This window comes from Myxocyprinus asiaticus, chromosome 29 (genome assembly GCF_019703515.2).
Source record: "Myxocyprinus asiaticus isolate MX2 ecotype Aquarium Trade chromosome 29, UBuf_Myxa_2, whole genome shotgun sequence".
Taxonomy (NCBI): domain Eukaryota; kingdom Metazoa; phylum Chordata; class Actinopteri; order Cypriniformes; family Catostomidae; genus Myxocyprinus; species Myxocyprinus asiaticus.
The window spans coordinates 4,472,111-4,485,384 of NC_059372.1; the positions used below are offsets into that span (position 1 = coordinate 4,472,111).

Here is a 13,274-nt window from a genome sequence, read left to right on the forward strand (position 1 = left end):
GGAGGCAGAAAAAGCATGCAGTGTTTCAGGCAGACTGGAAAGCATATGCAGACTGGCTCACAGAAGTAAACATCAGGGAAAGAAAATGTCAGGCAGGGACAGGTAAAACTAACAACTTGTCTCAGTGTCTGAAGTACTCAGATGATCCTGACCTGAACTCAGCTCCCACTGTGCAAGCCAGAGATTGGCAGAACAAACGATAAAATGAAGCAGAACAAGACGAGGCAACCCTGGGGTTGACATCGAAGCCCCAATCAGCTAGCATCTCACCATCAGCGCCGCCGCCACTGCCACCATCGTATACAGCAAACGTGATGGAAAGCACTGAATTACCATATACAGAGAAACCACAGCTGACTTCACCATCACATACGCACCAGCGAAAGGTGTACAGTGGGCTGCAAGACAGTTTGTCAAAGCTAGTGTCGTTATCAACATCACCTTGAAGCTTCTCTGACACAGCTGTCATTTACATGCCACAGATCCAAGTGGTTAATGGGGATGGCGGAACTCGGTATGTGTACCATCCATGGACTTTTGCAGACATAAAAGAAGTGGCACAAACCCTCCCAGATGTGGAGGAAGTCGGGGGTGAGGAGTATGACAGACAACTGCAGCAGCTGATTATGCAGTTCAGACCAACAACAGGAGAAATACAGAGATTGCTTGGAACTCAAACTAATTTGAAATGGGGATGAGTGTCAGTAGATTTCACTACAGAAGATTTTAAATATGATGATGACGGAAGGGACACTGATTACATGACTTGTGCGCAGGCTCATTAACCAAATAAGGACTATGTTTCAGAGATGTCTGGATTTTAGGAAAATTTCAGCCTGCAAGGAGGGCCCAAATGAATGTATTTATGACTATCTGGCACGGCTTACGGAAATGCAAACCACAGACAGTGGTATAGACCGGCCGGCAAACATGAACAATATGTCTCCTTGGGAGGCACATTTGCAGGATCAGTTTGTGGAAGAACTAAGACTGGATATCAGGGCTCATGTTAGAGACCACTGTGTGGATTGCGACACAGGACAATTGACTGATGTTGAGAAGTATGCTGTGCATGCTGAAAGGCCCTGAATGAGAAGTCAATAAAAAAGGAAAAGATTATGGCGGCTAGACTGCAGATGGCTCAACTGAATGCCCTCGAGGCTCAGGTGAAAAAAGGAACACAAGGACGTGGACAAGATCGATGGCAAGGCCGGGGAAATGGCCAAGAGTGCAGTGACGGCTGTTTCGTTTGCAGGGTGATGGACCACTGGACTAGTGACTGTCCAAAAACAAACCCAAGAAAGGATTATCGAAGAACAATGATACTGAAGCTAATTTACTCTTGGGGGGGCTGGGGACGGATCAGGTGACTTCTGAGGAAACCCAGCAAGAGACTTCGACATGTGAGCAAACTCTTACACTCAAATGCATGACACGCTATGCACCATGTTTTCTGATGGGGCCTATAGGGCAATGCCAAAACTCACATTGAGAGTAAGAAACATAGCAATCACATTTTTGGTAGACTCTGGTGCCACAGAGTCAGTCATAATTACAAAGGAATTAAACCCAAAGCCAAAGTTAAGTGGCAGATTTGTAAAAACAATTGGGGTTACGGGGAATGTTGCAAAAGAACACTATACAACACATTTGTCTGTGACTGATAATTTAAAGGGCAATATCAAACATTCCTTCTTGCTGTCTGACTGCTGTCCAATAAATTTGCTGGGCCACGATTTAATGTGCACTCTGGGCATCAGTTTGGTTGCAGGCTCCTCAGGGGTACTTGTGGCCAGGAAGGAAATTATTGATCCATCAGAAAACATGATGGCAAAATGCAACATGAACATGATTATATGCTTACGAATAGCAACTACACGATGAAAATATGAGCACAGTAGAAGTGAGCTTGTAAAACTGGCACAAATGCACATGAAACAAGAAGGAAATGAGTTTATGGAGACTGATTCATTGCATTGTACAGCATTTGTATCAGAAAGGCCAGCAGAGCAGTATGAGAAATGTTGGTTTGAAAAGCGAGTGAGGTCTCATTGGTTGAAAACAGATTGGTTGTTTTGGAATAATGATAAGTGTGCTGTTGGAGTCCGGCTGCCCAGCCTCACAGAAGAGAAACAGTATATGGTACCCAATGCCAGAACACATTTATCATTGGCCAAATGGAAAATGTCTGAATGGGAAAATATAGGCCCATGGGTGATACAATTTATATTTGCGGATGACTAGACTAAAGTGGGTGTCTCAAATGTGTGGCATAGTGTACAGAAGGATAGGTTTAAAACAGAGTGTAAGCATAACATAGAAACCTATAGGGGCATTCAGATAGTTCAGCAAACATGTGACAGACTCTCTCCATCATTCTTCATGCTGGGGGATCTGCCTCCTGAGCTAGCTGAAGTACCAAGTGATTTGTGGGCCCAAAGCAAATATGATGTGGGACAACTGAAAAATATTGAACTGGATGTGATCACTCCTAAATCATCATATAGGCCGTTTAAAGAACAATGCCCCCATCAATTTGGAAGTAAAGGAGGGGATACATCCTGTTTTTTAATCATTATTAAAGTCTGGTATAATTGTGCCATGTCCAACATCTCCAGTACCAACTCCAATTTTTCCTGTAAAAAAAATGTGTGATGCTGGCCAGCCGACAGAATGGAGATTTGTACAAGATTTGAAAGCAGTTAATGCAGCTGTACACACTCGAGCTCCAAATATTCCAAATCCACACACCAAATTATCACAAGTGCCGGAAAATAGCAAATGGTTTTCTGTTGTAAACTTATCTAATGCTTTTTTCAGCATTCCAGTTAATAAAGGTTTGCAATACTGGTTTGCTTTCTCATTTGAGGGAAAAACATACACATGGACCCGACTGGCTCAAGGGTACTGTGAAAGTCCAGCAATATATAATGCAGCATTGAAAGAAAGTCTTGAGAGCCTCACATTAAAAGGAAGTGCACTTCTTCAATATGTGGATGATTTGATGATCTGTTCTCCCTCAGAATAAGCATGTAAACAGGATACTATAGCTCTGTTAAAACATTTAGCTGAAAATTGGCATAAAGCAAGCTTAGCAAAATTGCAGTGGGTGAAAAGCAAAGTGACATTTTTGGGTCATGTGATCACAGCTGAGGGCAAATCATACAAGCAATACAGCTTGTGCCAAAACCACTGACAAAGAAAGAGGTGATAAGCTTTTTGGGATGACATCATTCTGTAGACAGTGTTTTCTAAATTATGCAAAAAAGAGGCCCCATTGTCTAATATCATACATGGTAAGGGCCTGGCTGCAAATTATAGGGTTAGCTGGACAGAGGAAGCAGAGGAAGCCTTCATTTAGTTAATATTAGCTCTGCAATCAACTCCCACATTGGGCCTACCAGAAATGACAAAACCATTCACTTAGACAGTGGATGAAAAAGAGAGCTACATGACTTCAGTGCTATTGCAAGAGCATGGAGGGAAAATGAAACCTGTAGCATATTTCTCATCAAAAGTAGACTCTGTTGCAGCGGGCCTACCAATGGTGAATTGAGAGAATTTTTTTGTCCTTTTTTATTTTTAATAAATTTGCAAAGATTTCAAACAAACTCCTTTCATGTTGTCATTATGGGGTATTGTTTGTAGAATGTTGAGGAAAATAATGAATTTAAACCATTTTGGAATAAGGCTGTAACATAACAAAATGTGGAAAAAGTGAAGCGCTGTGAATACTTTCCAGATGCACTGTATATGTGTATATGTATGTGTGTATATGTATGTGTGTGTGTGTGTGTGTGTGTGTGTGTATATATATATATATATATATATGTATGTATATGTGTGTCTGTTTGATTTTTATTTCTATATATTTACTTATGTTTGACCATAGGGTTTTATTTGGGGGGGGGCGGGGGTACTGGCTTCAAGGGACTTAGTTGGTTACCAAGATTTGACTCTGTTAGTACCACATTCCGTATCTATGATACTATTAGAGCAAAAAATAGCTCATCTGTCTGCAGCTAGATGGTTAAGGTATAATACAGTTTTGTTAGATATGCCAAATATCACAGTTAAATGATGTACTGTCTTAAACCCAGCTACTCTTCTTCCCACAGCTGATGACGGAGAACAACATGACTGTGTAGCAGCAATAACTGCTGTTTGTTCCCCTAAGCCAGACTTGAAGGACACGCCACTGCAAAATGCGGATCTGGAATTGTTTGTTGATGTTCAGCTTCAAGAGACCTAGCCACTGGTAAAACTAGATTAAGGTTTGCAGTAGTGACTTTACATGACACAATTGTAGCACAACCATTGCCATCTCACATGTCTGCGCAAGCTGCAAAATTAATAGATCTGATAGCTGCATGCAGATATGCAAAGGATAAGATGGCTAACGTTTACACTGACAGCAGATATGCATTTGGGGTAATACATGATTTTGGGGCAATTTGGAAACAAAGAGAATTTATAGCATCCACTGGCAAACCCATCTCACACAGCACCCTAGTGGCTGAGCTGTTGATTGCTGCCTTGGAACCAGCAAAATTGTCTGTTTGTAAATGTGAAGCACACACCTACTCTGACCCAGTTTCACAGGGGAATTCTAGAGCAGACGCAGCTGCCAAGAAAGTTGCTCAACAGGAAACAATTAACCACACTGTACTAGTTTCTGTTTCACAGACACACACACCACATGCAGATTTGTCTGAGATTCAGAAGAGAGCTACGTGGAGGAGAAAACTAAATGTAAAAAGAATGGTTGTGTGTTCAAAAACGGGGCAAGGTACGGTCCACACAATATACCATGTTTATTTTTATTTATTTCCGTATTATGCCAAATTGACTCATGGTAAAGACCATGTGTCAAAAGGAGGGATGATGGCAGAAATAAAAAGACACTGGTTCACAAAATGGTTTTCTAATTACACTCAAAAATATTGCCAAAGTTGTGTGATCTGTGCGCAAAATAATATTGGCAGAGGCCAGCAAATGCCTGCCAGTGCACATCCCCCACCAGAGAGACCGTTTGACAATTTGCAAATGGACTTCATTGAATTGACAACCAGTGGGTGAAAAAAATATTGTCTGGTCGTGGTGGATATGTTCTCAAAATGGGTTAAGACTTTTCCAACCGCAAAGGCTGATGCAGGGGCGGTTGCGAAGGCGCTAGTGAAAGACATTTGACCTCGATGGGGAATTCCGTGTAAACCAGGGATAATGGAACACACTTTGTGAACAGTGCCTTAAAAAACGTTGCCATGTACCTAGGCATTGACATGAAAAAACACTGTGCTTACCACCCCTCCACTGTGCAGTGGAAATGGAAAATGGGACACTGGAAAACAAATTGGTTAAATGTTGTGCAGAAATGGGGCTCAGCTGGACTAAAGCTCTGCCTCTGGTATTAATGCACATGAGGGCATGGGTGCGGAAAAGAAACAACCTGAGCCCATTTGAAATTTAGTTTGGAAGACTGCTAAATACAGGAATAGGACTGAAACCAAGGCAAATGCCCAGCACAGACCAATGTGAAGATGAAATGTGTTATTGTGCAAACATCTCTGTTGTGCTTTGTGATATTCATAGACAGGTGAAGGAGGCATTACCTCGAGAAGCTGAGGGTCAGTTGCATGATCTTAAGCCAGGCGACTGGATTGTGGTAAAGGACTACAAGAGGAAAAGTTGGAAAGCATCGCACTGGCAAGGACCATTCCAGGTGTTGCTAACAACAGCCACATTAGTGAAAGTTGCTGAGAGAGCCACTTGGATAAATGCCAGCCACTGTAAAAGAGAATCAGCACTGACAGAAAACTAATCTATAAGCATGCATTGATACCTTGCTGGAACCCGAGGGGCTCAACTCAGCTCTCTGTGGCCAAGTCCTGGAAAGTGGGGGGGGTGTTCTTTCAGTGAGCATTCGTCCTGACCCCAGTGAAGAAACCAACAACGCACAGACAATATAGGAGAAGAGCTCAGAGGGGGAAGGAAGGCGATGATGAAGCCAATGAGGAAACCATGTAAACCATATAGACGCTTGGGATGTGGTCTAACCTGTGGAACAGTAATATTAACCCTATTAGCATTGGTGATAGTAATCCCCATTCTAATAACCTACCAGCGACATGGGACTACGGCTAGTAACAACATGGGAACTAACAGCAGTGTGGCAGAAGGGACAATGAACAAAACAGGAAAGATGCAAAGGAGGGTGAAACATGACACTGTATGAAATATGATACCACAGCCAACCACAGCGCTAAAGGACAATCTATTCTGGCAATGGATGAACTACACCACACACAGTTTGAGTGGTAGCAGCTGCTTAGTGTGTCATAATACAAGGTATGTCCCAACTGTTATCCCAGTGCCAGTCTCTGATTGCCCCTGTGTGTGCCCCTGAATGTGTCCTGTATGCAGCCCATCCAGACTACAGACAACAATAGATGAGGACCAGTGATGACTACTGTGCTAAATTCCTGAGAGCATAAAGGAGTAAACCACCACCCCTTGTATATGTCCACAAACAAGAAACTATATATGATCTTTGTATCTGTAAATAAATGGCACACGAGATGTAGGAATGTTAAGATGTAAAAGAAGTGTTACCTAACCACATCCAATAACACCATGTCCTGTATGCTCATACCAGATCTACACAATAGAACGGAGCCAGTAGTGGACGTATTCTGGTTCGGTGGTGGTGACAAATTGATGCCAACTTTGCCGCAAGGCTGGAGAGGGTGCTGTAGTCTAGTGCTGCTGACTGGTTCCTTAACAGTGATTCCACTGGATGAGTATAAATACATGACGAGGAAGAAACGGCAATTAGGAGAATTTGACAATAAAGGTGGAGTATGGGTAAATTGGGCTGGAGTGCCTTTAAATATTCCTCCAGAATATTGACTGATGTCATTGCGATCAGTGGATGACTTATCAGGTCTGCTGCCCTGGGTCCAGATCAAAAAGAATGTGGAATGAATAAGCGATACATGGTATAACCAACAGCAGTTTATGATTTCACAATAAAGGGACTTGAACTGTTGAAAGAACAATTACATGCCACTTCAGCCATGGCAATACAAAATCGGTTCCTGTTAGAGACAATGAGAGCACCAGGAGAAGTGGTGTGTACAATGTTTGGGGAACAGTGTTGTATGTTTATACCAATGCACACGGGTCCTGAGGGAAACTTGAAAATGATCTTGAAATGCCTTACAAATCTAAGGGGCGAGCACGTGAGAAAAATGGATACTGCCAGCCAGCAGTTATTTTCAGCAGAGTGGAAAGCTGGCATAGTTAGGATAGGAACAATACTGCTGACCGTAATAAGTTTACCGATGGCAGTGTCATGTTGCATAATACCATTACTACAGGGAATGATTAAGAGACTAACTAGTGCCATGATGGGACAATATGTACAAAATATGAGAATTCCTAGGGTAAATGATGACTATGACCACTACGATCCAAAGAAGCAACCTGATCTTTTCCGTCCCAGACTGGGTACCTCCTTATCAAAATTACGTTGATGTCTTAAACATTTCTGTAAAGAATATTGAGGTTTAAGAGCTTGCTCATATATTTAGCAAAAAAACAGCATCTTGCAATATGGGTTTCAAATAATTAGTAGATAGAGTTTTAGATATTCATATAATGATTGATGAATAATTCTATTTGTGCACTTTGATTGAAATTTTGATTGAAAAGTACTTAGAATAATTTACATGATCAAGATTTGTGAGCATAAAATGCTCAAAGGAGGGAATTGTAATGGAAAATTATTAAGACTTTGTATTCTATTGTTTCTCTACTGGACACTTTGTGTCTGTTTTTCCCCTGCATACCATATAATGTGTGGATGCTCTGTACTCTGCATGGTGATGAAGAGTGTGTCCTCTAGCTTACCCCACTCTCATTCTGCCCAGCAACAGCATTAGTAGAGCAAGACACGAGATGTTCACAAGCCCGAGGCATGCACGAAGTATGAACGCTGAGTGGTCAGTGCAGAGAGGAGCCTGAAACCCCACCTGGCAGAGTATAAGGGTAGAGGAGACAAGGAGCTCTTTGCTTGGCACCTGTGGAAACCTTTGATTTCTGTATGGTGACTGAGACTACTTACAAGTATTATTAAAGATCCAGACATTCCATTATATACACAAACACCACTGCAGTGTCAGGATGATAACAGATTCACACTTCAACACCTGGATGGACTTTTGATCAACAAATACCACAATAACACAGTGCAGCCACAACATCCACTGCTCAGGGATACAATCCAGGATCTCCACACACAGAGCATTATACAGTCGGACTGTGATGACATTCCTGGACAAATTCCAAGGGAGACAAGATAACATACTTCAGTCTCCAGAAACACCACAACCATAGCCAGGACTGTATTAACACACAGGATTACAGGGGCTTAAGACCTGGAGCTTGTGGCAGCGGGGGGCCCCAAACTCCCAGGGGGAGGGTAGTCGTGGCATCCTCCACCATATTCTCCCCTGTCAATGTTCTTGGGAAGGCGCACATGTAAACATGTTCAAGCCATGGAGTACCTTAATACGGCCCTGGCCATAGCCCCTCTCACCCCACACTTTATTCCTTTATCCAACAACTCTATTTCTGAGCTTCTCTGAGAAAAAGGAGGAACTAGTGTATGCTGGAAGAAAACTCTCCCACTCCATTGCTGCGAGTCCCCAGATACCAACCAAAAAGGTTCCTCAATCACCAAAGCCTGGGGGCCAAGATCGTCCTCTCCCTCTCTCTGAGAGAGCTCTATGGCTGCTGCCACAATGCCAGGGCACACTTCGTCCTTCCTCTGCTCTAGGTGAACAATAAACATCTGATAACAGCTCTCAATCATATGTGTCGGTCCCCGCTACGGTAGCAGGAACATTCACAAATGTTTACAGAACAAGCAGGAACCCGATGTGCCTGTAGCTTTCTCTATATCTTTATCTATTAGGTGATGGAAAGATTAAGGCTATTTTAAAACGCAAGGCAATCCTATCTAATCTGCTAATCAAGACTCCAATCTGAGTTTGCTGTGGGGTCAATAACACATATTGTCAAATTAGCACTTTTAAACAGTCGCTCACTTAAGAACAAGTAATTTTTAGTCAATAACCTCAACACCACAAACAACCTGGATTTTATGTTTCTAAATGAATCTTGGTCAGATAACAGCTGCAGTGCAACAGTCCTCAATGAATCAGCCTCTCCAAATTTTACTTTTATGCATGTCTGCAGAGCTGTTAAGAGAGGTGGAGGAATAGCTGCTGTATTTAAAGATGTCTATAAATGCAAGTGTAACGATGCTGCTGGCACTGGCAATGACGGAGACGTTGGAATGAAGAACCCAAGTGCAATTTATTAAACAAAAGTGATATCCAAATAACCCTAACCATAAACATGAACTTGACTATAACCTTGAATTAACATAAACTTGCCACAACATTACCAAACATCTACAATACTCAACAAAGAACAATGGAAAACATGAGGGCTTATATACATGGACATGGGAGCACATAACCAATGAACAAACAGAACTCTAAACAAGATAATCAAACAATGAAGCAATGAAAAGACATGAACATGGAGGGAAAACAGGACATCACATGACTAGGGACACATGACATAAAACAGGAACTAAACATTTCAAAATAAAAGACATGAAATACATGAACACACACATTTAACATTACAGCAAGCAAGTGTCACTTGATTAAATTTTAACAGTCACATGCCGGTTACCATGTTTCTCTCAGAGAGTTATTCTACTACTCACCACTAGGGGGCGCTAGGAGGCTCTAGTGATTGGTATATAGCTAGATAGGTAGTAGAAGAAGTTAGATTATGGAAAGGATGGTCACAGAAAGGTTAACATATTCTTTAGAAAGAGAGGACTAATAACAAAATACTAGAGTGGATTTAGAAAAGGCAGAGGAACAATAGATCATACTGTGTGTCTGAGAAATGAAATTAGAAAAGCACAGATAAATAAAGAATCAGTTTTAGCGGTATTTTTTGATGTTGAAAAAGCATATGACATGATGTGGAAAGAGGGTCTTCTGATAAAACTAAAAATGAATATAGGAGGAAGAATTTTCAAGTGGATAAAGGATTTTATGGGAAATAGGAATATTCAGGTAAGGGTAGGAAATGAAATATCAAATAGACATGAAATAGAAAATGGGACTCCACAAGGAAGTGTAATAAGTCCATTAATGTTTTCTATAATGATTAATGATGTTTTTTCCCCAAGTTCAACCAGATATAGGAAGATCTCTTTTTGCAGATGATGGGGCAATTTGGAAAAATGGAAGGAACATTCTGCATATAAATAGAAAGATACAAGAAGCAATAATAAAGGTAGAAACATGGGCGTATGAATGGGAATTTAAATTATCAGTAGAAAAGACAAATACAGTAGTTTTCACAAGGAAAATAATTCTCCCAGAAATGAACCTGAAAATGTATGAAAGAACATTGGACAGGGTGAAAGTTTTTAGATTCTTGGGAATCTTATTTGACACAAAATTAACATGGGCAGATCATATAAATAAAATTGTTGGAAAATGTCAGAAAGTAATAAACATCATGACTTAAAAACTATATATATGACAATGATTAGGTCTGTGATTGATTATGGAATTACAGTATATGGATCAGCGTCAAAAACTTTATTGGAAAAAATAAATAAGATACAAGCTCAAGCTTTGAAGCAGTGCAGTGGAGCAGTACAAACAGCATCCATATCAGCTCTGCAAGTTCTGACAGGAGAGATGCCACTAGAAATAAGGAGGAAACAGCTAATGATTAATTACTGGGTCAGTCTTAAAGGGCATAACATCCTACAAAAATGGTGATACAAGAAAGCTGGGAACAAAATAAAATAAATAGTTTTGGATGGGCTAGTAAAATATATGCAAAAGAAATGGGGATTCAAGAGGAGCCCAACAGAAACAGAACCGTGGGTACATAAGATACCACAAACAGACATGCATATGCTGGACATAAAGAAAGCAGGAAGAGGGGAAATAGATTTACCAACCGAATTTTCAATCCATGTCAGTGTTAATTACCCCCAATATATACACATACTGTATTTACAGATGGGTCAAAAGATCCAGAGCATCAGACAACTGGAGCAGCATTTACAGTACCAAAATGGAAAGAAAGTGGAATAAAATGAAGTTAAATTTATTTGGGAGTATATACAGTGGAATGCTGGCAATATTCATGGCTTTACAGTGGGTAGAAGAACACAAACAAGGATACATTTTAATATGTTCTGACTCTGTTTCAGTCCTTAAGAGCCTGAGATCTTTCAAATCCAGCCGACAAGATATTCTGTTTAGAATTTTACAAGTACATACAAGAATAATTCGAGAGGGTACAGTAATTAGGTTTATGTGGGTTCCGGCACATGTGGGTATAAAGGGAAATGAGGAGGTGGATAAATTAGCAAAACAAGTATTACAAAGAGAAACAACAGAATTACAAGTTGCATTAAGTAAGTCAGAAGTTAAAGCAGTAATATGGGGTAAAGCAATAGAAGAATGGCAAGGAAAGTGGAACAATGAAACAAAAGGTAGATTTCTTTACAGCATAACCAATAAAGTTAATCAGAAAATAGGAAATATAGGTAAGTCAAGGAAAGAGGAAGTTGTTTAGTTGTTTACAACAGAATAAGTTTAGGCCATTCAATTTAAATAGTACACTAAAAATAATAGGAAAACATCCAGATGGGTTGTGTGAATATTGTCAGGTTGAGGAGAATATATCACATGTAATTACTGAATGCACTAAATATATGATGGAGGAGTTGATGAAGAATGGAACAGTGCAGTATTAATTAAACATTAACAGTGCAGTATTAATTAATTAACAAATATGTCAAGTTGGAAAAACAGTAGAACTTTCTTTGAATTCATAAGTAAAACAGGATTGATAGGTAGAATTTAAGCTCTGTTCCACACTCCGGAGCAGAAGGTGGCGGTAATGCACCATTTACATTGGATGCCACCCGCCGTTAAAAAATCAAGAAGAAGAAGTAGTAGTAGTAACATCTGTTGGGCAGCGTAAGCATGGCCATAAGCCTCACTGAGTCCTGATTGGGAAATTGTGGTTTCAAGCTCAATCAATGTAAGGATTGCTTTCTTTTCTTTTCTTTTCTTTTCTTTCATTCATTCATTCTATGTATTTTCTGGTTTGGTTTTTGTATGGGTTTGTAATCATTGCAAATGCTTTATATGTATTGTATGAGTTTGTTTGCTAACTGGCTTCAATGCTAATGTTAGTTATGTCTTTTATTTTAGAAGGACTCTTTAGTCCTAGTAGTAGTAATCTACTACTTTTGTTCATCGGTTGAAGATTAAAAGAAGATTTCCATTAACAAACAATTCCTATACATCGCCTTGTGGATCTCTTGAGAGCTCATGATTTAGGATTGTAAAGATGTATCTTTATGTTGGATTATCTACATGATGGATTTTTTTTCAATTGGATTATTTCACGGACTTCAATACCACCATCTACCTCCATATCTACATCTTGGACAGACTTTATCATTATCGGACAATATAAGATAAGATTGTCATTTCCACTTATAGTTGTTTCTGTTGCTCCATATCAGACTGGTTTCCACACACATAGGTTTCAAGGACTTTAGTTATTTACAGCGGAGTCGGCTATCATATGTATTTTTATTTTTTATTTCTTTCTCATATGCTCAGTGCTGATTTTGTTTTCTTGATCACTTGATGTATTTTTGTGTACAACATTCAAACTTATATAAAATAGCAAAAAAAAAAAACCAGTACTGACTATTTTGCCTTATTGTTTTATTGATTTATACCTGATTTAATTTATGTTTATGTAATACAAGTTGGCGGGTCCTTCCCTTAAACAGATTTATAGCAGTCACATACTCAGTGTAGCTGAGGTTGTTATAACATATCCTTTGAATACATAAGTATTGAACCAAAACATGCTCCATGCATTATATTTATAATTGTATATGGGCCTACAAAATACTCTTCAGCCTTTGTTGACAATTTTGGTTTTGCTATTGCTGAGGATTTCAACATTCATATAGATAATCTGGAACACAACACTGCAAAAGAACTCACACTCCCAATCGTGGACACACTCAGGATCTGCTCATTAGAAAGGGTCTACAGTGCATCCGGAAAGTATTCACAGCACTTCACAGCACTTTTTCCACATTTTGTTATGTTACAGCCTTATTCCAAAAT

At 39.9% G+C, this 13,274-nt stretch overlaps 2 protein-coding genes and 1 long non-coding RNA gene across 4 annotated transcripts in view; 1 reads left to right on the plus strand and 2 right to left on the minus strand.

Moving 5' to 3' along the window:
- The window catches only part of LOC127420297 (zinc finger protein 208-like), a 264,845-nt gene that overhangs the window by 218,910 nt on the left and 32,661 nt on the right, over positions 1 to 13,274 (minus strand). The window lies entirely within an intron of this gene.
- LOC127420295 (zinc finger protein 501-like) overlaps positions 1 to 13,274 on the minus strand; it is a 379,903-nt gene that overhangs the window by 32,657 nt on the left and 333,972 nt on the right. The gene's annotated exons all lie outside the window — the stretch shown is intronic.
- Positions 24 to 13,254, plus strand: LOC127420342 (uncharacterized). Of its 2 annotated transcripts, XR_007893792.1 has the most exons (4): positions 24 to 1,403; positions 4,119 to 4,274; positions 5,593 to 12,162; positions 12,336 to 13,254. It is a non-coding gene; the product is annotated as an uncharacterized LOC127420342 (long non-coding RNA). The 2 variants fall into 2 exon arrangements; XR_007893793.1 differs by having other exon boundaries at positions 5,593 to 13,254.